General features: G+C 47.1%; 1 protein-coding gene across 1 annotated transcript in view; it reads left to right on the top strand.

The window, feature by feature from the left end:
* Positions 1 to 25,358, top strand: part of TWIST2 (twist family bHLH transcription factor 2) — a 38,276-nt gene extending 12,918 nt beyond the window's left edge. The window contains exon 2 of the mRNA XM_035331941.1: positions 24,592 to 25,358. The gene's annotated coding sequence lies outside the window, so the exon portion shown is untranslated. The remainder of the gene's footprint in view (positions 1 to 24,591) is intronic.
* Positions 25,359 to 25,784: the final 426 nt, after the last annotated feature.

Below are 25,784 nucleotides of genomic sequence, written 5' to 3'. Positions count from 1 at the left end.
AAAATATGTCTGTTCTTTCTTACTAAGAGCTTCAAAATAGAATAAATTTGTGGTGGGTTATTGTTTTGGTTGTTTGGTTGTTTTTTGGCTGAAGTTTGAGAGTGGAAATGCCTTACCCTGCTTTGCTGCTAAGGCAGAAGGGTGTGTGTGTGTCTGTAACCATTGCTCAGCTTTGGGAACGGGGGTGTTTCACAGGACAGAAAACAGGGGAGCCTCTGCAGGAATGGTGGTCGGTGAAGGAGCCCCAGTGCTTCCTGACCCCTGGCCCTTCTGCTCTGCATGGCTCCAGCCTGTTTTGTGCTGCTGTTTTGGGGGGTGTTGGGGGATGCTGTGCACCTTTGCACCCCAAATGCCACAGGACAGTCGTTGGTATTGGAGCTGCAGGGTTAATTTTGGTTAATGCCTCAGTTTCCCCCTCTGAAAAGCAACACTAATGCTCTTCCTAAAGTGCCTACGCTGCCTGCCAACCTTGCAGCCTCTAAATGAGACAGGACCCTCCACATGCAGCCTGTACACAGGGAAGGGACCTGTATGTAGAAGGGCCCTCGTTTTATCAGAGCATCCCACTCCTCTGCCCGCCCCACACCTCCCTGCAGCCCGTCCTCCTTGCTGCTCGTCCCCCTGTGGTGCAGATCGTCTGCCCGCTCCGCCGTATTTTTAGGTGCTTTTTGCATCCCAGCGGGATCCGATTGCTGCCAAATGGAAAACGGCTCTGCGCTGGGGCCGGACTGAGAAGCCTATCTACAGCAATTTATATGCATTTCACAGCTCCTCGTCTCAGAGATCTAAATTGCAGATGTGCGCTTCAGATTTGGAGAGGGACAAAACGGAAGTAAAAAGGTTAAACAGCTCTGTGAGTCATTCCAATACACGACCTACTGTTGATTTAGAAACCTATCTCGGCAGTAAATACAGAATAAAGCTCTCCAAACTGTTTAACCTTTTGTATTCTGGCCAGCAAAACAAATAAATGAGAACAACAAAAAAAAAAAAAAAAAAAAAGAAAAAAAAAAAAAAACACCCTCCAGAGTCAGAAAAGCAACAATCTGGAAAAACTCGGCAGTAGAGTTAGTACCAACAAGAAAGTGACCAAAAACGGGTGACCCTAAAGATGAAGGAAAAAAATAAAATTAAATTAAAAAAGAAAAAAAAAAGAAAAAAAAAAAAAGAAAAAAAAAAGAAGGAGTAGCAGACATGAAAGGCAGAGACAGGCACACACATTAGCTGAGCTGATAGTGAAAAAGAGGCAGAGTAGAGGCTGTGCTGCTCTCTGGGAACAGCTCCAGGCAGCACAATGCAGCAGAGATGAGCAACCACTTCCCAAACAAGCACAGGGAGGTTGCTTGGCCAAGTGCTCGTAGTTTAGGGCACAATGAGAAAAAAATAATAAAGGAAAATATATCCCGGATCCTGCTCCTGCTGAGGTCAGCTGTAAGACCTTGGTTTGAGAGGCACTGGCACCCGCTCTGTGAAGGAGAGCGGTTTGCACCCAGGCTCTCCCTGCAGCTGCACAGGCTCAATGAGGAATGTCCATTACAGTCTCAAATTATTTACCCACAGGCAGTTTGGTTGTGGATTTTGGGCAGTCTAGAGGCACCAGGTTTTGTTCAAAACACGTCTCAGGTGTGTAAGTAGGGGAAAGCTGGCTGTGTAATTGCAAACAGGCACAGCATACGGGATCCCTGACATGAGAATTAGCCTCACAGCCGGCACAGCAGCAGGTCTTACCGTGCATGCAGGATGTGTGTGCACTGGTGTTGAGGGCTGGAGCAGAAGGCACGTTGCAGACTGTGCATGGAGGTGCCCTTATCTCGGCTTTGGGAAGCCCTGCAAAAGCATTGAAGGCAGCTGAACCATGCAACCCCCCCAGATCTTGTTGAATGTCTCTATTTCTGCCTTCAAAGCACAGGGTGTAGCAGCGGAAGGAGAGCTTTCCCTGGGATTTGAGGCACTGAGTGGGAGTTAGAGAAAGGCCAGCATCTGCTGATCTCAGGGTACCACCAGGAGAATACTGCACAGGGATCTTGAGGAGTTCACTTGGGCCAGAGCCATCCCGAGGACTGCAGTTAAAGCAGAATCGCTGCAAAGCTGTGCAAAGTGACCAGGGGAGCCAAGGGGGCTTCAGAGTCCCAGAAGTTGCAACGATGAAAAGGAAAACTGATGAGCAAGCTTTTGCAGCATAAATCAGACTTTCCTTAAATGTTTAGGCATGCTTTAAGTCAGCAGGCTCTGTGCCGTGCTTCACACACCACTCAAGATTGCACTGAAATGGGGATGCATTTAAAAATGACCATTATGGTCAGCACAGAGATTCAAAGCTCAGGGCAGAGACAGAGCTGTCTGTGTGGTGCCGCTGGATAATTCAGGCTCAGACACCTCCTGGGCTACATGTCTCCCTCATCCCCTAGATCAGAGATGCAGCCCCCTGTCAGTACAACAGTGACAACTGCCGTGGAATTCAGGACTGTTGAAAGCTGTGCTGATACCTTGAACATTTCTCTCTACCTTGCTGTGAAAGCCCTCTTGTGCTCCTGCACCCTCTTGTGCAGCCTGCACCCCTGGTTCTTCCAGATTCCCCTGCAGCCCCCAAAATCCCAGATCAAAAGTGGACTGAGACAGGATTTCAGAGAGCATACTTCAAGATTTTTACTAGTTTTGAACTTGCACAAGCTCATGTATTTAATTTTTTCCACCTGAAGTTCGAAGACTAGACTTAAATATATATATATATACATATTAAAAATACTGCATTGAGTAAATAAGACATTACATGCTCAGTTAATAACATTTTAAAAATTATATGGGACTTAAAAATAAAGTAGAGATAACGCTAGGCATGATGACAACAAGAGAGGTTTCTGGAGCAGTAAGGAAAGTGGGAAACATCAAGATTTTTTGCATTACAGATGTTATTGAGCCAGGGGTGTTCCCTAATTATGGACATTCTCAGATATGTGTTTCTGTACCTTCCCCACCCTGTTCAGTTTGTTCCTTTTCTTCCCTTTGTTTTAGATCCTAATACACTGCCATTTGCTTGCTACAAAGAGACACAAAACTGCAGGACCGGCCTCTGTGCTGCAGCTCCTCTTGTGAAGTGCTCTGGGATCTTGGGGAAGATGCACCTTTTGGCAGTGTAACCCCAATATATGCTGGGGGTGGTGGGAAGGAGCCATCCCCTTTAGGTGCCAGGGAACCACTGTGAAGTAGAGGGAAATTAGGCATCAGCTTCCTCTGAAGCCGCACTGGTCGCACAGGAGGAAGATTTTGTGCCGCTTTGCAAGGTTTGTGCAAGGAGGATCCTTTGGGAACGTGGTCAGTGAGATTACAGAGAGCTGCTGGAGCATGTGTGCTCACACACATCTCACCGTCTGTTGCTGGTATCGAGCCTGACGGGCAGCAAAGGGCCCAAAACTGGGAGAAGGCACAACACAAAGCAAAGGGGAATCTGAACTGAGCGCTGGGCTCGTCTCCTGTGAGAGATGGAGCAGAGGGAGCTGAGGGGGAGGAAAGAGCAGGCCAGGAGGAGCCTGGGAGACCAACAGCAGAGGAAGCAAAGGGCCTTGGAGGCTCGGGAAGAATCGCCAGGCAGAAAGAGCAGCTTGGGCTGGGAAGTGTCACAGAGGGAGACTGAGACTAACCAGGCACCACGCTAACGTGAGATGCATGTTCCCAGTGGGGATCTCCGCCTGGCTGTGCAAGCCTCGGTGACCCGGGGATCTCCACGGATCACTGCCTCACATGGATGTTGTGGGCATGGTGTCTGGGATGGCATGGGGAGCAGCCAGACCTGCCACGAGTGTCAGGGTTGGGGCAAAAATAAGAAAGGTTTTGTGCAGAAAGGCCCCCAGGAGCCAGCAGCACAGCTGGGATGGGGACAAGGCCAAGGATACCTCATTCACACCTCCATGTGTTCCAGGGGTACAAAAGGCAGGAGACAAGGAGAAATGTAAAATGGATTCACAGAGACAGGCTGTAGGGTACTGTGAAGGTTTCCCCATTTTCTATCCCGCCATTCATCCAAATTTTAACCCAAAGCTGAGCTGAAGCCTCTGCCACCTCCTCCACCCAAGCGGCAGGTGCCCAGCTCCCCACCTGCAGCCTCTGGGCTGCTACAAACCTGGGGGAGCTCAGACTTCACCCTGACAGTTTTGCAGCTCCCCAGCCAGCAGACAGCCAGGTTATTTTGGAGACCCACAAAGGAAAGAACCAACACAGTCAAACACAACTGAGTTGAGGCATGAAACAATTATTTCAGCATCACTTTCTGCAAGTGCACGTTCCCTGCCAGAGCATCACACTGAACTTGGCCTTCAAATAGCCAAGACCACCTTCTTCCAACCTGTTATTAAAGAAGTGACAGGGCCTGACAGGCAGACTGGAATTGGGAGATTATGTCAAAGAAATGTGGGCCCCCTCCAGAGCTGAAGTTTTTTTGAAGGGCACCAAATTTGCTCAGTCCTCTTGGAAATACCAGCCTATGTTCATGCCTGAGATTCTTTACCATTTAGTTGCTGTTTGAATCCCTTGGGAAAGCTTCTTTAAGCCATAACATGCCAGACCAAGATGAGAGGGGATTAAGCAAGTACTGTTGGAAGTCCAGGAGAAGGCACAAGGTGGTTCAGAGCAGCCTCTATGTATGTCCTGTTACTGCAACGGCCCAGGCCATCTCCACAGACATCAGCCACCACTCGCCTGCACCTGCAATGAAAGACTTTCCACCAGACATACCAGTATAGCTACCAGTAATACTGGAATGCTTTGTTGTCTGTGCACAAATCCTTGCTCCATGTGGGCATTATTATCCCTGCCCTAGAGAGAGCATGGGAAGATCTTTGCAGACATGGAAAAGGGGAACAGGTTCCCCCAGGACAGATACAAAACACTGATTTCTGCAGCCAGAGGCTAGCTTGTGTAACCAGGCCTAGCTCCAACAAAAGCAATAAACTCAGTTCCTCCTTTGGTTAATGGAGCATAGAGATGGAAATGGTTTGGGTGGTTTATACAGGAGAAACTTGACAGCCCCCATCGCCTGGATTTAAGAGCATCCAATTGCCAGAGATGAAACAGGCAACTGAAGTGACTGGAGCCGAGAGCAACGTCTCTGGGAGGAAAAGCAATGCCAGCAATTCTGGTTAGTGTCTGGAGTTGCTGTGATATTGCACACTTCATCTGGCTTTCTTATCCCAGCCCTACCCAGCTTCGGGGCAATGTGCAAACACTTGGAGATGGGCGTAGATCCTTCATACACGTCAGGATGCTTTTCCAGCATGCCCTGCTCTGGAAGGGAAATCACTCTGGTGGAATGACCCAGCAGTGTTTGCCAAAGAGGGACTGAGGGGAGGGAAGGAAAGGAAGAAGAAAGTATTTAATAACTCCCAAATCATTTTTAAAAATCCATTAGCTATTATTTCAGCTGTGTGACCTCCAGAAGGGACTTTCTAGAGGGCCAGATTATGCAGTCAACTGAAAATATAAATAAGTATGGAAAGGGCAGAGATCACTTTATTCAGCCAATTTGTGTGGGATGTCAGGTTAAGTTTCCTGTAGGGTGCGTGCATGCTCTTCCAGGACACGAGTGTGGCCCAACAGCTCCCCTAATCTGAGGACATCTTCCCAGTCACCAGGCATGGCACAGGCTAAGAAGTTACCATCTTTATTTGTGGAGTGCAGAATTCCAAGGGCTTCTCTGCAGTCTCACAGGCACATTGCACTGCTGCAAGATTTCCAGCTGCAGTCCGAGTGGGCTGCAGCCTTGGACACATTGCAGAGATTAGCTCTCAGCAAGCATGCTATGCTAGGTAGGGGTCTTCATAATTCCTGGCTGAAGGGAAAACTTGTGAACTCCTTTCCATTAGCACTTCTAATTTCTTCCACATTCAAGGGAAAAGACTGTACTCCAAGAAGCATCCAGCATCCCTGAGCTCATCCATTTCATTTACTCATTTGTTTCTATAAAGTACTGCTGTCTCTACGGGTCTTTTAAGCTGACCAACAGCTGATCCTTAGAAACCTATTTACTTTTCAAGTGAGGATGTAATAAGAAACACTGCTAATCACATTTGCTAAGAACTGAGAATGAGGTGGAAGAGGCTCTCTCTGCAAGATGGGATGTCTAAAATCAGAATCTCTTTGGTTGTCAAAAACAGCTTTCCTTTTCTCGAGAAGAGTGTTGCAGGACCTTGGAAAAGGAAGTGGTTGGGAAAAAAACATTTCGGCAGATAACTTACTGAGGCAGTGAGTGAAGAGCTCCAAAACCTCCCTAAACTCCAGAAGCTTGCAGCTTTCTGAGCCCATGGCATACATTAGGCTCAAATCCCTAATCTGGGCCAAAATTGCACTGTGTGTGACCCCTGCTCACTCACTGTCTCTCATGGAGAGGCATTTGTCAGAAGAGCAAAGCAAAACCCATAGTGCACATATTGCTTCTAGCCAGACAGAGAATTAAATTAGGAGTGAAAAGCACGGGTTACACCAGGAGCCCTACTGAATGCTGACCTCAATGGTATCCCTATGGCTGCACTCCACAATAGCTGGAAAAAACAACTTTAATGGTGAAAAGCACAGAGGAATGAAGTTACTACAGACATCTTATGCTCTTCCGTAACTAGAGTGCATGTAAATATAAATAGGGTATCACAGATGATCTGTGTACTGAGGCTAGAAGCACAGTTCTTATGACAGACGTAGACCAGTACTTCCCTATACCCTACCCGCATTCAGTCTGAGTTCTCACTGAACCTGTAGGGCTTCCATTTCAGTCACTGGACTCGTCCATACTGCCTCACCCTTCACAAACATGCCTGTGCAGTTGTAACTTGGGGGTAAGAAACGTAAGGAAACATTTTTCTGTACTGCAGACACAAGTTGCATGTAAAACTTGGTTGCGTGGAGCAGAAAAGCTATTCAGCACCAGTCACAGACACAGACAGTCAGACGAGAAACACGTGAGAAGCAGTTTCAGGAAAGTCCCCGATTCACAGGAGCATGAGCTTAGCTCAGGTCTGCACATCCCAGGACAGTATGTGAAATACAGAGAGGAACAGCATTGCCAAAGTCAAAGCACAGAGTCTTTGTTTTGAACAGATGCAGAGAGCTCCTCTCCCTCCCCCAGAAAGGAGATTGCATCGGTATCACAGTAATATAGGTTATTAGCTCAGTGGGAAACTAGCAGGGTTCAGATTCAAAGGCTCAAACAAGTCCAGCTTGCAGCTGGCAAACCTAAACAAGACCAGCCAGCTGGTGTTGAGCTGAGTCATCTGTACAGTAGTTTGGTTGAAAACGTTGACTTAACCCATTCATATAATCACCCAAATCCAAAAAACACGACAACTGGAGTAAAAAAAAAATGTACATCTGCATTTTGCAGGATGACAGACTGGAAAAGACCATGTAAACCAATTTTCCAGGGCTTTTTATAGGCTTCTGTGTACATGCCGCATACAATTCAAGTTCTTGGTAGTCATTTGTTAGTCTGTTCTGATTCAGCAAAGCACATGACACATCCTTAGTGCATGTGATAAATCCCACTGAAATCAGGGGGGCTAGAGGCACACATTTAGAAATTAAGCACATGATTAAATAGTTCACTAAGCAGAGGCAAGCCTAGGACATGCTGGCCTTTTTTTTTTTTTTTTTTTTTTTTTTCCTTCTTTCTTTTTTCTTTTCACTCAAATTGCTTCTTTAGCAGCATCTTTACTTGTTTCTTCCTCCAGGAATTTGAACTTGCTGGAGTGAGGATGTTTACTCCCCTTTTAAAAATCATAGCAAGGAAATGACCAGCTTCATATTTTATCTCCCAAAGCCATAAATTTTAGATGTGTGGTGAAAAACTGAAGCATCTGCAGGATAACATATTTTATGGAAACCTGAAGCAGCAACACAGAGAGCTGGTAGAGAGCAACCAGAATGCACCACCTTTGGTGTTCACTTTTTTCTTGATGTGCAAGAAAAAAAAATAAGAACACTGGTTCCTCAGTGCAGAGGAAATTGCAGCCCATGGAGTGCAGGAGGAGGATTAGCTTGTAGGAGAGCAGCCTCTTGGAGCAGAGCAGGCTGGGGTAGGACAGGATAGCCTGACCCCGTGGAGCAGCACCAAGGCCAAGCCAGCTGACGAAGGTTCATGGCACCATCCAGACTGGAACTGTGTTGCTAAAGAGATTCTGAGTAAGATTGTTCCCTTTTCTCCTTCCCGTTGCTTGCTTGTCCTGCATCATGCATGTAACAGCTTCAGGAAAGCCTGTAAAGCAGCTGGCCAACCTCAAGCCGAGTTATAAGCAATGATGCTAGTCTTATGAGTCTTGGAAAAAAGAGTGACTCATGGCAGGTCAGTGCGTGGCCATGGGCTGGTGGGTCACTGCTACCTCTTCAGGAAACCATGCTCCTGAATTAGGCATCAGAAACCACAACAATAAAAGATAAAATATTTCACCCATGGGCAGCCCTGAGGGAGATTCACTGCCACATTATTCGCTGCAGCATTACTGTCCTCCTTTCCAGAGAGCCCCATCACTACCTTAATGAAGAGCCCCTCCAGTGACCGCCACAGCCCTGGTACACAAGCACAGCTGACGAATAAGACAGACATTCAAACATGTGTGGGGTCAGAGCCAGCCAAAGCCAAAAGATCTGAAGCAAAGCAAACAAGACCATACTGAAGCACGGCATACTCACACAAACAGCCTTGCAGGCTGTGAATCCCCTTAAAGCTCTGCAGATAGCCTTACCTCCTGCCTTTGTCCTGGAGAAGTCCATTGATGCAGAACTGTCTTAGGCACCCCAGGTGCCTAAGGAGCGCCTGTCTTGAGAAGAGGTTGGTAATAAAAACAGAGTAGAAGATCTAGAGGGCTGCTTATAAGCATCAGCAGTGCCATCTGCATGTAAGACAAAAGCTGTAGAGTTTTGGGGAAGGATTGTACGACACAATACTTGCAGCAAAGGATGGAAGAAATGACCTAGTAGTGATGCTGGACTGAGGAGGTCTCTTGCCAGGCTTATGTCCATGTTAATGTAGCTCCATGCATCACCCAACAGCTTTCTCTGAAGCACAGTGTGGTTAGCACCACGGATACACACCGGTGTGCCTTACTCAATGCCAAGAACTTACCACGGCAGGCGTGTTTGGCACATAAAAGTGCAACTCCCTCTGCATGAGGGCAACACCCTATAACCCCATGTATTTTAAAGAGTTGGACTATTCTTGCCATAAAAAAGATCAGAGTAGCTTTATTGACTGCAGTGGAGTTAAACCGGTTTATTCCAAGTGAGAATTTGGCCCCTTGACTTCAATGAAGCTGTGTTGATTAATCCCAGATGGAGACCTGGCCTGGTACAATCCCGTCCAAAAGTCCCGGGAGATTAGTAACACACGCACTGAATCACTGCAGTTACTCAGAGCCTGGGTGGTTATCAAAAACCTGCACCTGCTGCGGTGGGAAACGCTGCTGGGCTCGGGCCGAGCCATTGCGATCACCGACTTCAGGGACCAGGGTGTGGCAAGTGAGGGCACATTCTTCAAACACTGCCTCATGCGAGGGGGGAGATGCCAAAGCAGCACTCTTTCCTCCGCGAATGTTTGGGAATGTGATCCGGGATGCAAGTCCCAGCTCTGACAAAAACCCAGGTGTGGTGGCAATGAGCATGGTGGGCAAGGAAATGAGTCAATCCTGCTGCGTCTCCCTGAGGGCTTTCTGTGATGCTCTGTAAGATCCTTAGTGTGAAAAATTAGCATTAAATCCACAGAGCTTCAGGGAATCTGTCCTGGCATCAGTTTGAATAAACAGTTTTGAAGGGTGAGCACAGTTTCATTCAGAAAAAATTTTCTTCCCCACACCAAATGCAATAATAAACAAATAAATAGAAATGAAATATAATATAATATAATATAATATAATATAATATAACAATATTAATTATAAAGGCATCTTTGTAGCAATCACCTCCAAGCCTCTTTCAAGGCAGGCCAAGTTTTGCTTCTCAGTGTTACAGGAACAAGTTCCATCCTCCTAGTGGGGAACGAATCTGATGAAAATTAAAAGCACTTGACTTTCACAGCAGTTCCTGTACACGTGCACGTGCACACAGCCACACACGTGTGCCTGTGGGGAGACATTGAAGGTGTGGCTTGGGTTGCAGCAAGAAGAAACACAGGAATAAACCTCCTCACAGGCTGGTGTTGATGGCTTTTTGGTCTCAGGTGGTAGGGAAGCAGGGTGGGCAGCATGTAGCCCACCTCCCCATTGCATTATCCATGCACAGATGTTATTCATGGCTGAAGGATGCTTTTGCTCTGAGGCAGCACCGCACAGGTCAAGGTGACAAAACAGGGCTCAGCATTGCGTGCAGAGGCCCAGCATCACCATCAGGAAGCAGAAATGCCTAAGCTTGCAGTTTGCTTGCTTCAGCTCTGCCTCCCAAGCGTTTCTGAAGTCAGGCATCTGGAACGTGATGTAATCTGAAGATTGATCAGCAGCAGCACACGTACAGCTGTGCACATCTGGCATACAGGTGTTTCAGCTGCTATTTGTCACTAACTGTATCGAACATTAAAAAGCACCCCGTGTTCATAAGGAAATCATACCTGTCCCACAGATTGTTCACAGGAGCCTATGAAATGCCATTGAATTTATGCAAACTGTCTCTGCTTTTTAGTGGGTGGCCCCCATTTTTATTTATTTACTTATTTCAAATCAGGAGCTTGAACCAGAGGTATTTTCAAAGCAGGGTTTTTGTTGTTGTTAATACCACTGGCATGAATCCATCAGTGGAATTAGTTGAGTCAGTCGTAACGGATGGCTGCTATCACCCACTTGCTGATTTACTCTTAGGAGGTAATGTTGTCACAGAGTCTTTGTGCTGCACTGATGTAAAAAACCTGAGATCAGTCCTTTTTGTGCTCAGCTGCCTATGGACACAGCAAGGCTTGCTTCAAAATACCTCATCAACACAGGACAGGGGCAGGTAAAGTGGGGAAATGAGCAAGAAAGGATTCATCCTTTGGATAGGACCTGCTGGTGCCCAATCCCAATCCCTGAGCCAGAAAACATGATTTCTTCCTCCCCGTGGGGTTGCTGCTGCTCAGGAAGTTTGCAGCTGAATACACGCTGCACACAGGAAAAATATGGAGAGCAGGGAAGGTGCTGGCTGAGCAGGCCAGACCAAAAGAGTTCCCTTGGAAAAAGAATAAAGCTGCAGATGTATATATTTATTTTTAGAGAAGGTGTTGTTCCTAGAATTTGTATTATTTTGGCAGGCGTGGAGAGGGGAGGAGAAAAGGTTTCCCTCTGTCCAATATTCTTTCCTTTTCCTGAAATGAGGTGGAGGCAGAGGGTTTTTTCACAGCCCATTTCATACCTCTGTTGTGGTTATTCCTGTAGAGGCGAACAGGGACCAGACATTTCACACTGACTGCCAGCACTGTCAGAGCAGGCTGCATACCATACAGTGTGCAGCACCAGCTGCCCAAAGGCACCAGTCTCACATATTTCCGAGAGGAAAAAGAACTTTGCTCCTATTAATGTCTTCCTCCCAGATATTCTCAACCAGCCTACAAGAACATGATATATTTTACTTTCCAAACAGCTTAGCATGTGCACGCATTCAGTCATCATAGCTGACACGTCTACAAACTGTAACAACAGGTCATGCAACTTCATCCTAAAGTATACTAACCCTTAGCTTGCGAGCTGTATTTATGCTGGGTAAGCACTGAAAATGGCTTTTGCTGTGAGCATCTCAGCAGAAATGTACGGCCCATGCATGACCACTCTGGCTTTCTTATCTGATTTCTGCGCAATGTATTTCCACTGCTTAGCACTGATCTGGCTGGCCCAAGCATGTAGTAAGCGTGTGTTTCAGGCAGGAAGAGCCAAATGCCTGCCCAGAATTGCTTGCAGGCTGGCAGCTGAAACCCATATAGATCTGAGAGGCCCCGAGGTTGGAGGGTCAGGGGCTCAGGAGACAGAGGGAGATGAGAGGGAGCATATTTAACGCGGTTGGCACAAGCCTCTTTAGCTTCAAAGCCATTGTTCAGGGACACGTGCATCTGTGCCACCTCCCTCCCCATCCCTGTTTATTTTAGTGGAGCTGCTAAAGAAGAAAATCTCATTCCCTGCCTTCTTTCCCTCCCTGTTCCTCTGTTCCACACCTTCCCTGTGCAAAGCCAGGCTCACTCTGGAGTGCCTCAGAAACGAGCCCAAAGAAGGGGTCTGGAGGTGTTTTTCCTCTGCTGTGGTGTTATCCAGGAGGGCTGGTGGTGGCTGGATCCTTCACTTACCTCTTTGCCCTTGGCCGCTGACTTTCCCTGGCCCCTTGCACCACAGGCCCTTTCGTGGGCCAGGAGATGCTGGTGGTGTCCCCGAGCGCTTGTTCTTCAGAGCCACCCACGAGGCAGCTGGGCAGAGCTGAGGACAGAGCTTAGACGGCCCTTTCAAATGTTGAAACAGCTCTGCTTTTTCCTGCTCCAACTGCTCATTAACAGCTTCCGGCTTTTGGCAATTTCTAGCCGCGCTTTCAGTGATGTACTGCCAAGATTTTAACAAGGGGCTCCCACAAACCTACCTCCTCCTCCAGCTGCGACGAACCCCACTGCCCCGGAGAGGCCAAGGCTTGGACTGTGGAGGAGTGCAGGGCTGGGGGAACTGTTCCTTTGGGGGGCTCTTTCCTGTTTAAAGCTTTGCTTTTTTTTTTTTTTTTTTTTTTTTCCCCTTGTCTTTTCTGGCAAGGGAAGGGACACAGCACCTTGGAGCAAGCATACTGACTGCCTGGAGGGTGCTGCAGAGAGGCAGGACATAACACAGAAACCCTGAGAGTCCCAGCAGCAAAATACTTCATTGCAGAGCTCTCACTTGCCATCCATACTGTGATCCCAGCCCCAGGCTACTAACTTTATCTGGGCCAGAATAATCAGCCACAAGCCAAAATGCTGGAGAAGTGTCTTTTTTCTAAGTGTTTCGGGACCCCAAAGGGCAAGTTCTCCTGCTAGAAGTGGTTGAGCCTGTGAGTTTCTGGGTGCATTGAAGGCCAGCTCAGCTTTCCCATGTTTTGGGGTGGGATGTGCTGGAGCAGGGCTGGTATCCCAGGGGAGCTCTGAGCTTCCAGGCATCTTGCAGGCCCAAGGTCAGACTGTGCTGACCCTCCAGCTTCCCTCCCTCTTCAGCTTCTGTAATCTGTGGGTTGGTGTCAACCGATTTGGTGGGGGCTCTCAAGCTGTTATGTTCCTGTAATTTATTTATTTATTCATTTTTTAATAAGAGGTGTCTGGATGCTCTAGTGGGCTGATGTTCCCCACCCCAAGAAAACAGTATGTTTTTTTTAAAAATAACTATCTTTGAAATTTAATGTGAAATTACCACAACCTGTATTCCTTCCCAGGCATGAATTACACTCAAATAAATCAAAACTCAAATGATAGAGAGCTGGAGATGCAAGGGAAGTTTAACAGGAGCCAAGGAAACTTTGAGATCAGAGTTTGTAGAGGTTTTAAATTTGCTCATGAGAGTCACAGCCTTCTCTGGTATTGGAGAAAGTTACTTTACTCCAGAGAGCTTAGCTTGTAGCAGTGCACCTGAGGCTAAGAGAATAGAAGAGTTCATATTCCACCTTTAAATAAGAACTGGGTGCAAGAAGGGCAGGTGTAAGACAGATACCAAAATAATAAAGTTTGTGGCAGTCAAAAACAGTAACTTAACTGCTGATTAATATTTCCATAGATAAACCTATAGATTACACATTAATAAATCAACATTAAATGCAGGCCTTTCTGGTAAATGCACCAGCATAAATTACACTGTACAAATGCAAACAAGTAATGTCTCATTAACTTTTAAAATGTTAGTTTTCTGTACTATGTTAAATTCTTTTTTTTTTTAATTTAATTATTTTTTAATTATTTTTTAAATTAAAAATAATTTCAAAAATCTGAAAAAATGGAATGACAAACAGTGAAAAATAATTCACAGCATTGTAAAGCTGGGCTTACAGGGCCAGCAGCACTTCGAGGACAGCCAGCCCTGACATAGGTAAAGTCTGTTTAGATAGGTGGTCATAGATACAAATGAGTCTTCCCGCAGGACACTGAGAACAAAAAAAAAGAGGATTTAAAGGAAGGCTAGTTCAATCAATATTGGCTGCTTGCTGTCATTAAATTCATTTATATATTTATATAATATATAATATATAATTATATAATACACAATATGCAATATATAATACATAATATATAATACATAATACATGTTTTATATAATATATATTATGTATTATATTATACATTATATATAACATATATTATGTATTATGTATTATATATTATATAATTATATATATAATCAATCTACTTCTCTTTCCTGTGGATAGTTATTAGTGAGAGGAGCTCTCAAGAACCCTGGCTTTATTGCAGCTGTGGCAGCTGGTCCCCAGCCTTGCAGGCATGCTCTGTCCTGCTCAGCTGGCCAAGGCCAAGACACAGGTCCAGGGTCACGGGCTCTCCTGTTGGCTTCCTTTTTGGCATTGTCTCTTTTGGATTTTGCATCCCAAACAGGGAGGTGTGAGCAAGCCATTGGCTTTCCTCAGCACTGTGCAGGCTGGGCTGGTGAGACTGAAACAGGCTTGGAGGGAGGAGAATTGCAAGGATCAAACCTCCTTCCAGATGGGCTGTACGTTTTCTTTTCCTACATCCCTGTCAAACAGTTAGTCACTCCCGATAACAAACCGGGGAGCCGCAGGACGCGGGGAGGATGTTTTCTCTTGGACCAGCCATGGGCAAATAAATCCTCCAAGGTCTGAAAAGCCTGGGGTAAATTAGATTAGAGGCTTTCCTCTAGACGGTGAAAGGCGCTTGAGGCAGGGGTAGGTTTAGAGAGAGCAAGGGGAGGCCCTGCGGCTCGGGAATGAACAACTGCGAGGGATATGTTTTTAAATGGTTTCCCAGCTGTAAGATGCACATAATTGTGGCTTTCCTTCATCTGGGAGACTTCAAGAGCGGATGGTTGATAAGAGTTCATACCAGCAAAGGCAGAAAAACACAAGCCAAGGTATCTGGTTTCAGTCTGTCCGTACCCGTAGCATTAGATCTGATTTTGGCCCTCTCCCCCCTCTGCATGTACACAATTATCCAAATTCCTTTCTCCACTGCTTCCTCCCCTCTGAAGTCTTGCAGACCGGCCCTTGTGCCTTTTCTGCAATAGCAGCAGTCACGCATTGTGTTAGGGATGGTTGTGCAATTGGGCTCTCTCCTTTCCCGGTCACCTTGTATTAGTGTAGGTGCCTGCGCTGCAGTCACAAGGACTCCCCAGGGGATACAGCGCAACCATGGTGTTGGGAACTTAGACCCCATCCCCATCTTTTTAGCCTATTCTGATGGGAAACAACCTAGAAATCATGGGATTTCCACTATTCTAACCACCTAACTGCTCACAAGTGCCATTCCTCTGTGCCTCAGTTTCCCCCTTGTGCCTCATCTCTGCTGTTTGCCTCCATCTGTGCTCCCCAACCCCCGTGCATTGCAGGTGGGGCATCCCAAATCACCATTATGCACACCAGTGTGGGCTGCTTTCCTGTACAGTTGTGTGGGCAGCAAGGTAGATGTGCTCAAGGACACAGCCAAAACATTGTTTTTCCACCTCACAGCTGTTGCCTCATTCTCCCCACTCAGCTGTCCTGTGGTCAAGCAGAAGGGGGACCCTTTCTGGCATTCTGGTATGGGGAAATTGGCTTTCCAAAATATGATTCTTGATCCTTCTCTGGGGTTGCCTCATGTTGGCTTTACCCATGTAAGACATCACAGAGTTACCTACTTGCAAAGGCCTTGCTGCTGCTAAGCAACATGTTATTTTTCCCAGAAAGTTGCATTTTTGTGTCATCCAAATGTCAAAAGTATCTTAAATACAAACTGCTCTCTACCTTGGCTCTGGGGACAGCTGACAATTCTGTAATTCTGATTTGAGAATATCCCTTTGGTACAGACACAGCCAATGCCTGTAGCAGGGCATAGATCCTTTCTTCCTTTTACTTTGTTATAAATATATTAGTTCATATATGAACTATGCATAAATATGAACACAACATGTACAGATGCAGGTTTCCCATTTCTACACAGACCAAAGACTTGCTTTCATAAACACACCTAGAGACCTGATGAATTCAGTCAATATTTTCTGTGTGTTTTGATTTGGTTTTAGCCTACTTGCTACAAGCCATACTATATAGAAATTTCAGCATGGAAGTTGCAAAAATTGAAAGCCTTTGAAAATTCTTTTGATCTCACTCTAACTTTCCCTTTCTAACAGCCAGTTTTGACTGACAGAGCAGAAGTGTCTCTAGAAAAACTGCTGATGGGCCCTGGTTACATCTAAAAGTGGGTCAGGTCTGAACCAAGCTGCTTGGTGGTGTGGACAGATTCTGGAGCACCAAGCTGGTCTTTGCTGCAGCCAGAGATTATCAAAGCCATAATGACTGTGAAACCCACCACCTGAGCTGGGACAGTCCTTGTCTTCAAGGCTCTTAAGGAAATCAGTGAGGTGCCATTCACCCAGGTAGGGAACAAAACCAAAACCCCAGCACTCTCCTTTTCCAGACCAGATAACAGAGGCCTGTTGCAGGTTTTAGTAAGCAACAGTGGATAAAACTACTCTTAGGCATCCACCATTTTACCCAAGAGTGGCTGTGATGGTCAGGGTGCACAGGGGAAGGGAAGTTCTGGGTGTTTTGGCACTGAGCTTGGCATGACCAGTAGGGTTGGAGAGGCAGAGAAATAAGCAGGGGAGGTTAACAGGCTCTTTCCCAGGAGGGCTCAGAGGGTTTGTTGGCATGGCAGGAGACAGGCAAGGCTGTACGTGCAACCCTTGCTCAGGCACACCTTAACTTCAGCATGTTGTGTGACAACAGGTGCTTCTTCAGGAGGGAGGCAAAAGGCATCTATCCCACCTCCCAGGGTCAAGGATCACTGTCAGTTTGCTAAAACTGGCCAGGCTCTCTGCTTCCACCAGTTATGAGGTCTCTTATGCCAAAGGAAACACATGCAAGGGGCAGATTCACCTCTGCCTGCCCTGGCTGATGAAGGCCTCAGAAGGGCCTCACACTGCCTGCAGGCTGCACAGCTCTGCAGCAGGGGAGGCCAGGACGGGGCCCAGCTTTGGAAATGAGCCTTGCTTTGGGAGATCTGGCTGGTGATAGACAAGTCTCTTTTCTCCTTTGCTTTTACCCTACACAACAGGAAGTCAGAGCAAACTTTTCGTCCACAAACCTCTTCTGCAGCCCACTTTGGTTCTTTCTGCTTTTCATAATCTGCAGGAGCAATAGCAACCAGGAGCTACATATTTTGCCAAATCCTCCAGGAAGGAGGGTAGCAAATACCTTTTTGCCTGTGTACATCCCTGTGTGCTGGTCACAGCTCCAGGCCAGGTCCTGGCAGCCAGCACCTTGCCTCCACCCTAGCACCTCTCTTCTGTAAGTTTAATGGCGCTATGATAAAATCCAAGCCAAAGTAACTCTCCATTCTTCCTGACTTAGGTCTGTTTCATATGGCTCACAGAAATTCATCCCATGCATAGTTGGAAGGCAATTTGGGGAGGCTCAGAACTAGGTCAAAACAAACTTAATTTCCTCCAGGTCCAGGTGGAACGCTGCTTTGTGAACCGAGCTATTTGCATGCCGCCTTTCAGCTTTCCACCCGCGGCCATCACAGCCTCCAACACACAGTCACAGGAAAGCTTTTAGCATTTTGGAGCATGGCTGTTTTCCACTCTCCCTGTGCTCCAAAGCAGCTGGACCGTTTTTGCCTAGTCTCCAGAAAACAAAAACAACAACAAGAAAGAGGAATTACCTTCGGGCATGGAAAATTTTCAGCACAAGCAGGACAAGTTTCAGAAGGTTATGAACAGATGAAAAAAAAAAAAAAAAACAAAAAACAAAAAAAAAAAAAACACAGGACTCTGGATGGCAAAGCTTACAGACCTGATCAATACTTGCAACATGCTTTTTTAAGCTGTAAGCAATGTGCCTCAGTTCACAAAGGTCAGGAATGAGCAAGGTTAAGGGCAAGCTTTGGGGTGTTTGACACCCCGGCACGTAAGCCTTAAGCACCGCATGTAGGGACGCTGCTCAAGATGATGACAACCCCCGATAGGTCTGGTGATTTCTGTGTCCCCAGCAAGATCATCCTGGGTATCTCAGACCTCTGCATTTCAAGCTGCCAGGTAGGCTTCAATGGCAGGCCTCTTGGAGGGCAAACCTGGGCCTGAGTGGGGTGACAGGCACTAGGGAGAAAGGAGTACAAGATGCTCTCAGGACTCCAGCTAGCCTGCCATGGGCCACATCCAGTCCACTGCCTCGGTAGCCAGGTGAGATGGGACTCTCATGGCCAGAAGCAACCCAGATGCAGGCTTTCTGGCCTGAGAGTCAAGACACTGAGATCCATCCTCCCCTCCAGCTTGGCATTTCCTAATCTAAAAAAGAACAGTGCGATTTCTGGAGCAGCCTGCTTTGGCATTTCAAAAATTCACATCAGCCCATGCTGACCTTTTCTCTCCAAAGGCACGGGTGTGGACACGTGCGTCCCATGTCACATTTTGCATTGTTCGCTGTTGTTTTCCCCATCCCCAACCACGGAGTGCCTACGGGGCAGTAAACACACAGCGCTGGTGTGGCGGGTGGGCGTACCGGGACTATGACATCATGCAATAACCAAACTAGCCACATTTATTTGTTTTGAAAAATATTAAGGGCAGCTGCTACTTAGCGCCGACAGAAATATTTTATTGATTTTCTAGAGCAGGAGTGTCCCCCGTTGTGTTGTAACCCAGCAGTGCTTGAACCCAGTGGTGGGACATTTCCAGAATAAATCAGCTACAGCCTATTTTCCCTTCTCTTTTTAAATATTCAGAGCATATCCAGCCCTGAAAATACATGCCTGGGTAACAACTAGAGAGGTCACTGCCTGATGTTCTTGCTCTGCCGTCTCAATAAAGTGTATTCTCTAGGCAGGTCCAACACAGAAGGGGACTTCTCCTTCCCCATTCGCCCCATAATGTCCCATCACTAGCAGAGGAGATGGAGATGGGACAGCGGCTCTACAGCTTTTCCTTGGGCAGAAGAATTTGTTCCTGTGCTGCTGCTGTTCTTGAAGGGGAAAACGCTCTTACCAGCTCTTGTGCAGCACCTAGCATGGGAACAACCTGATCATCAGTGTGGGCCAGGACTAATGACAGCCTGAGTAGGCTTTTGCTGTAGGTTTCCCTTTTGGCTGTTCTCATGTTGGGAGGATGAGTTTTGAGACGATGGGGAACTCCAGCTGAGTTTGTTCGGTGCTTTCTCGTGGGCTGGTTTAATATTTGCTTCCTCATGCATGTTTTCTTGCGTCCTACCTAATCACCCCAGGCAGCCCCGCTGCTCGCCAGCCCGCCTCACAGAAATGCCGCTCCCTGCTCCAAACCTCCAGAGTCTGTAAAAAAGCAGCCTTTGAAGTTAACATCCCATTAAAAATGAATGTTCTGGGGACGCTTAAAGAACAGGCACAGTCTGGGCAGGGAGACTTCAAAGGAGGCAAAAATGCAGTGGTGGGGACTGTGCCGAGTGTGGCAGAGCGGCTGGGGCACTGCGGGCTGGTGGGAAGAGCAGCCTCTCCATCCCACCAAGCCAGGACCAGGGCAGCCACACATGGGGACAGAGGAACACACTCACAGGTGTCACTTTTAAGACATTCGTTACTGCAATTCAAGCCCCATTCAGCAGCAAAGGATGCTCAGTCAGAAACCGTGTCCCCTCCGGAGGCAGCCGAAAGCAGTATCACCAGCCCGGGGGCACGGGCAGCATGCCCTGCACTGACCTGCTGGGCAGGGCTGGGGTCTTGGCTTTGACCCATGCTGCTTTTCACTTCCCCAAGATGAAGGGGAAGGGGGGAGGAAACAGTCTATAAACTTCTCAGCGACTGCCGAAATCAGTACCAGGTGTCGCAGGGCAAGCAGCTGGCGTGTGCTGCACCATGCTGCTGTTTGTGCCCCTCATCTCCCCCCTTGCTGCCCGACCCCAGCTCGGTTAGGAGCACAAGGCAACAGGACTGGGCACCCATGACCCCTTAGGTGGGCTGGGACCTTTCTGGTAGGAAAGCGGCCAGACCCTGGGTACAGAACCATTTCTGACTTTGCAACCTATATAACAAGCTCAAATAGCATCTTTTTCCTAAAAATAATAATAAAAAATACAATTTAAATACTCAAAGGCTTTTCTGGTGATTTCGATTGCTTTTGCATTCTTGGCTGTGTTATGGAAATGATTTCAATCCCTTTGTAACCAAACCCAACCCTAATCCTATATAAGCAAGGACCTCAGGGACCTGTTGCAAAATTTCCTCCGACTGGGGTCCTGCTCTTGCTGCCACCTTACATCAAACCTGCAGCTCTCAGCTGCAGTGGTTTCCCTGCTGTGCTTTGGGGCTGGGGAATGCTCTAAAAGAAATAAAAATTAGCCGCAGCCTGTGCCACCACCGAAAATGCACTGGATCTGTAATGTTACAGGGTCCGGAGTGCATAACAGCTATATTCTGAGTTATAAACTGCAGGATAAAAGAAATGTTTAGAAATTATGTCCGGCAGAGAGCTCCACTGTGTATCATCTCTCACTCCGGACTGTAACCATGCACTGTTATTGTGTGGCTTTATGCCCTTCAGCCGTGCACTGGAGAAATCACAAGGTGATTCCTGGGCACTAGTTAATTAAAGCCCATGTGCACTGTAAGAGAAGCAGGGATGTACGGCAATTTCCCAGCCAGGGAAATTGAAGCATGTGCAGAGAGAGCGATTACACAGGGAACCTGTGCATAAGCTGGGATTAAAACTGAGCTCTGCAAGGTCCTGCTGTCCTATCCCTCCAGTTTAGTGCCATCCAGAGAGGAAACTCTGTCCCCTCCCCATGAAATCCACTATGGGCTTTTCTGTGTCCTTTAAGAAGCCCCATAAACCCTTACCTCACCACCCAGCTGCCACAGGAGGCACGCAGTGAGGCCATGAGCAAGCCAGGCTTGCAGGAGTTCTTCAGGAAACCTCCATGGGCCCAGCTCACAGGAGTAGCCGCCAGCTGGATATGTGGGCAGGCTTTGATGAACGCCTTGTTGAGCCCCTCTGGGATTAAAGGATCATAAACGTGAAGCATGACCTTGGGAGGGTCCATTAAAGCACAGAATTGCTGAGGAAAACCCTCTGTAACTTAACAGGTGACAGAGCCTGAAGGGCCCTTCTGGCTCATTTTTAAAGCTCCTGAAGGCAACAGGGCAGTGCTTCCCCCGCTGGTCTATGTCGAACTGAGATCAGAGCTGGATACTCTGCGTGCACTGGTTTTACTGGGACACTTTGAGCTGGGATCAGCTCAAAGAAGCAAGGGATGGGAGGAGGTAGGTGGTACAAAGGACCTGGCTGTTGTGGTGTGGTAGTGCTGCGGAGGAGGAAAGACCTGGGGGGTCTGTGAATGAGTGGGTTTTACTCTTTGGTGTGTATCTTAAATAGAATTTGTGGTCAGGACAACTAAGAAAAGGTTAAATAATGTGAACTTAAACACAAGTACTTGTCAAGTTGGGGAAAATAACCCCTTCACGGCCAGTTGCCTTTGGGTGACCTTTGTATCTTGGCATCTTAGCTTCATCAGCTAAGAGGCTGCTTTAATGTGCAGTGGATAATTGGAGAAAATAGGATGGAAAATAGTCTAGCAGATCATCTGGTGCTGTGGTTCCCATCCTGTGGTCCACAAATCGTTAGTGAGATGTAAGACTTCAGAAACTGATTCACTCACACAGGCCCAAATCCAAATCATAGACTCACACACGAGATGAGGGACAGCAAAATTAACAAAGGAACACTCAACACTTGACCTATTGTTATTTGCTTGTGAATGTGTCCCATTGTAGCACTGCTGCACTAGATGGCATTTTTTTCCAGAAGGACTAACTAGTCCTCGGATGCTCCTGTCCTTCAGCTGGATCCACTACAACAAAACCAGATGGTACTTGACTTGTTTAACCCTTTCCTAAAAACCCTGAGTGATGGAGATCATGCTGTACAGAAGAAGATAAGAGGTCACCTGCTGCTTGGTCTGATCTGCTAACTTTACATCACACATAATAAACAAACGAACAAACCAAAACCAGCACAGGAGGGTCTCTCCCAAGAGACATGTGGGCTGAGGGTTCTTTTGGCATCATCTCTCCAGGAATATGTCACCATGTCAGACCTGTTTGAATCACAGCAAATGGAGACCAGGTGCTCCAGGGGACTGCAGTTCCTCCAATTATTTATGGAGAAGGTAGAAAAGGGTTTTGATGGAACTGGAGAAATGCCTCTTTTTTATTACTAGTTCCTCTAAACTAGGTCCTCCTCCCCCTGCGATTTTGCCTGCGAACTCTCATCAAAATGCTAGGTTGGGTTCACAAGGTGTTGCTCCAGTTCTGAAAAAAATAAAAAAATAATAATAATTATGCAGGCAGCAGCAATCTGATTTAAGAGAGATGGACATCCTTTATTTTAGGGCACTGGCTCAAACCTGCCTTGCTGTGGCAGGAAAGCATGGACCCATGGGTGAGCAGCACTGCCCTGGGTGACTCCTGCAGCCCCTCATGGGGAAAGCAGGGCTGGCAACGAGGCATTAGCCCAGCGGTGGGCTCCCTAATCTGCCCACCATGACCCCAGCGCTGGTGCCCTGTGCAGAATGGGGAGGGATGGGGTAAGCAGTAAGGGTGCTCCTTACCCTGCAAAGCCAAGCCAGAGCCCTGGGGCACAGCAACGCTGCCATGTGCTGAGTAGATGTGTGCTCGTTTGTCTCACTGTTACAGGGAAGTCAAAACACCCTGTTAGCACTGAGCTGCTGTGAAATTCCCATTTTTTCCAGTTGGCCAGAGCCAAAAGAGCTGCTGGAAACCTGAAGGAAATGGTGAAAATGAGATCCCACACGGCAGCAGCAGTCGGAGCGGCGCACCTCACCCGGGGCTGAAGGCATTGACTTGCAAATCACCAGTTTTGCCCCAAGAGCAGCTTTGTGCTGGCCTGTCCCATCTTAGATGTGATTTTAAAAATAAGTGGGAGTAGGCTAGCTCACTGTTGGTTTCTACCTATTTTTACCTTTCTTTACATGGCAGTCAGGCTAAGCAAGGAGCAGGGCACAGCGTTTTGTCATGTGGCTGGAAGCAAACAGCATCCACCCCTTCCTCTGCTTGCTGGAGAAAATCATGGAAGAAAAGATCACTGAGCTTAAAGGTTGTCCCAGACTCAGGCAGAAACTCACTCTGTGGTGTCTTCCTCCGTCCTTTATTGTATTTTTCTTTCCTGAGTCCCCGCCGTGCTCCCCTCGCTGGGGTTGTGGCAATGTGAGCATGAAGAAAGGGCCAGTCTGTCATCTGTCAGACGTGCTCGTACACAAACCACGGCCGCTCGCACACACCAAGCAGTTAGGCGTTCCTAAGTGGTCCTGGGCAGCTTGTCAAGTCCTGAGCTCGTCTGCAGAATGTGGTTGTAATTAGATAATTAATAACTTTGAGAAGGAAAGGAAAGGAAATAAGCTAAATGGAAGCTTTCCTTAGTGGGAGGAAATAATTATATCTGCTTTTTGATATATGAGCTGAGATGGCTTTCTGGAGGCAGAAACAGCATCTTGCATGAAAAATCATCCCTCCCCCAAGTTGGTTGGGATCTCCCTTGGGCACTGCTGGCTTGCAGCTTGTCCCAGCAGCCCGCAGATAAGCAGCAGCAGGTTGCTGCAGACCTGGGCAAAGCCTGCAGGTAACAGGGCTCCCTACCGTGCTGCTGCATCCTGTCGCAACCCAGAAAGCGGAGCAGAGGAGAGGTGATACACAGGGCTGGGTCGCTGGGAACCGCAGGGATAACAGGGCTTTAGCATCACATCCCGCGGGGCTGGAGAGGTGCTGTAAGCATATGGACTTTTAGATGTGTTGCTTCTGCCTATGGATTTAACCATTTCACATCACAATGAAAAAAAGGCTGTGGCATTACTAAGCTCCGAAGTTACACACCCAAAAGGAATTGTTAGATTTATGTTGATTTCTCTTATTTTGGATGTGCTTGGCTGTTACTTAAATGTGCTAGCCAAGAATAGGAAGAAAACATTAATTTTCAGCAGGGCTTGCCTGACTTTGCAGGAAGAGCTGAGAGTCACTATGGGTGGATTTACATTTTGTACAAGTACATTTTGGGCACCTAGCTCTGCTCCCTGCGCGTCACTGGGAGCCCTGTGCTTACAGGTTGGACTCGGTGATCTTGGAGGTCTCTTCCAACCTAGACTATTCTGTGATTCTGTGAAATACAACAACGAATTGGCAGCAGCACTAGCACTGAGCATCCAATCTCCCCGTTTTCCTTGGTTAAGAGGCCACGAGGGCTATTCCTGGCGCACTGGATCTTGCCCAGCTGCTAGATTAACCAAGTGTCTCCACGCTACCGGCACCAGGGATGGATTTTAACATGTGGTTATGGGTTTTCACAACACTGCCTTGGTTTGCAGGCAGAAAGAGCTTATGAGACAATATATATCACACAAAGATGTGCTGCATTCAGTGTATTCAGTGTATTTATTTTTCCTTTTTTTCCCCCCTTTCTCTAGACTGTCCAGTGTCTGAGACTGAAGTGGAATTGGGATGTATCCAAGTTTGTAGCTTCTGAAACCTTAACAACCTCAAGTAAACTGGTCCAAAAGACCCCTCTTGACCTCCCTCGCTCTGAACTCTTGCAGAGCACTTAGACTGAGCAGAAACCAGCACCAAAGCTAACGGTCTGAAACTTTGCAACATCTCTCCCCAAGTGACTGACCAAAGAGAAAAGAGAAGCAACATTCCTGATTGTTCGTTGTTGTTGGGTTTTATGTCTGTGTGTCTGTCTGTGCGTTTGGTTTTATTTTTCTTTTTTTTTTTTTTTCTGATAAATCTTAATTCAGGAATACCTTTATGAGAAATCTTTGGGTTTGGATTTTATTTCCCCTTACCTGTATTCTTTTTTTTTTTCCTTTTTTTTTTTTTTTTTTAGTTCAAAACATGATTTCTTGTACAGTAGTGTCAAAACTGGACCAAGGCTCTCAGAAAAAAAAAAGGAAGAAAAAAGGCCTCAGTGTCCCCAGCTCCCTGCATGATTTGTTTCAAGTACAGCCTGGACTACAGACTGCCCTCCACACTCTGCTGCCTCTTCCTTATTGCGCCATGATTTGCTACAGCTCCCAGCCCCCCCTCCCCTCCTTTTTATTTTCATTTTCTGTTCCAGTGTATATGTTGCTTATTTGTTTTATTTATTGAGATATTTTTAACGAGCTAAGAGACTGCAATGTCGCTGTGTATACTGCTTCTCTTGCCAATAAAAATAAAGATGTCATGCAGCTACTGGGGGTATTTGATTTACACTCTGAGTACACAGCCCCAAGCAGAAGTTGAGGAGCTGAGCCACCCCACCAATGCCTCAGCGTTCACCAACTTTGATAAAATCCATTCCTCAGGTAGCAGGCGGTAGGTGCAGAAGTAGCTCAGCATCGCATGATGTCTGCCCACATGTGCCAGGAGCAGTGGGTTGCTCGCTCGCAGCCCTGCTCAGGAGGTTTACTCAGGCTGCAGGCACTGTGGAAGGGGCTCGGGCATCTGCAGGGCCATGGCCTCCAACGCACTGCTTGTTGCAGACTCTGCCTTTCCAAAGAAAACTTTCAGCCTTTCCACAGAACTCTTTGTAATAATTTCAAAACGAATTTCACCTAGATGGGCTGGAGTTGAACTGCTCAGCCTCGGAATTACTATTCATTTCTGGGCTACATATTGC

This window comes from Oxyura jamaicensis, chromosome 7 (genome assembly GCF_011077185.1).
Source record: "Oxyura jamaicensis isolate SHBP4307 breed ruddy duck chromosome 7, BPBGC_Ojam_1.0, whole genome shotgun sequence".
Classification (NCBI taxonomy): Eukaryota; Metazoa; Chordata; class Aves; order Anseriformes; family Anatidae; genus Oxyura; species Oxyura jamaicensis.
The sequence above is the reverse complement of the archived record's forward strand: the minus strand, read 5'-3'. Positions and strand labels throughout refer to the sequence as shown.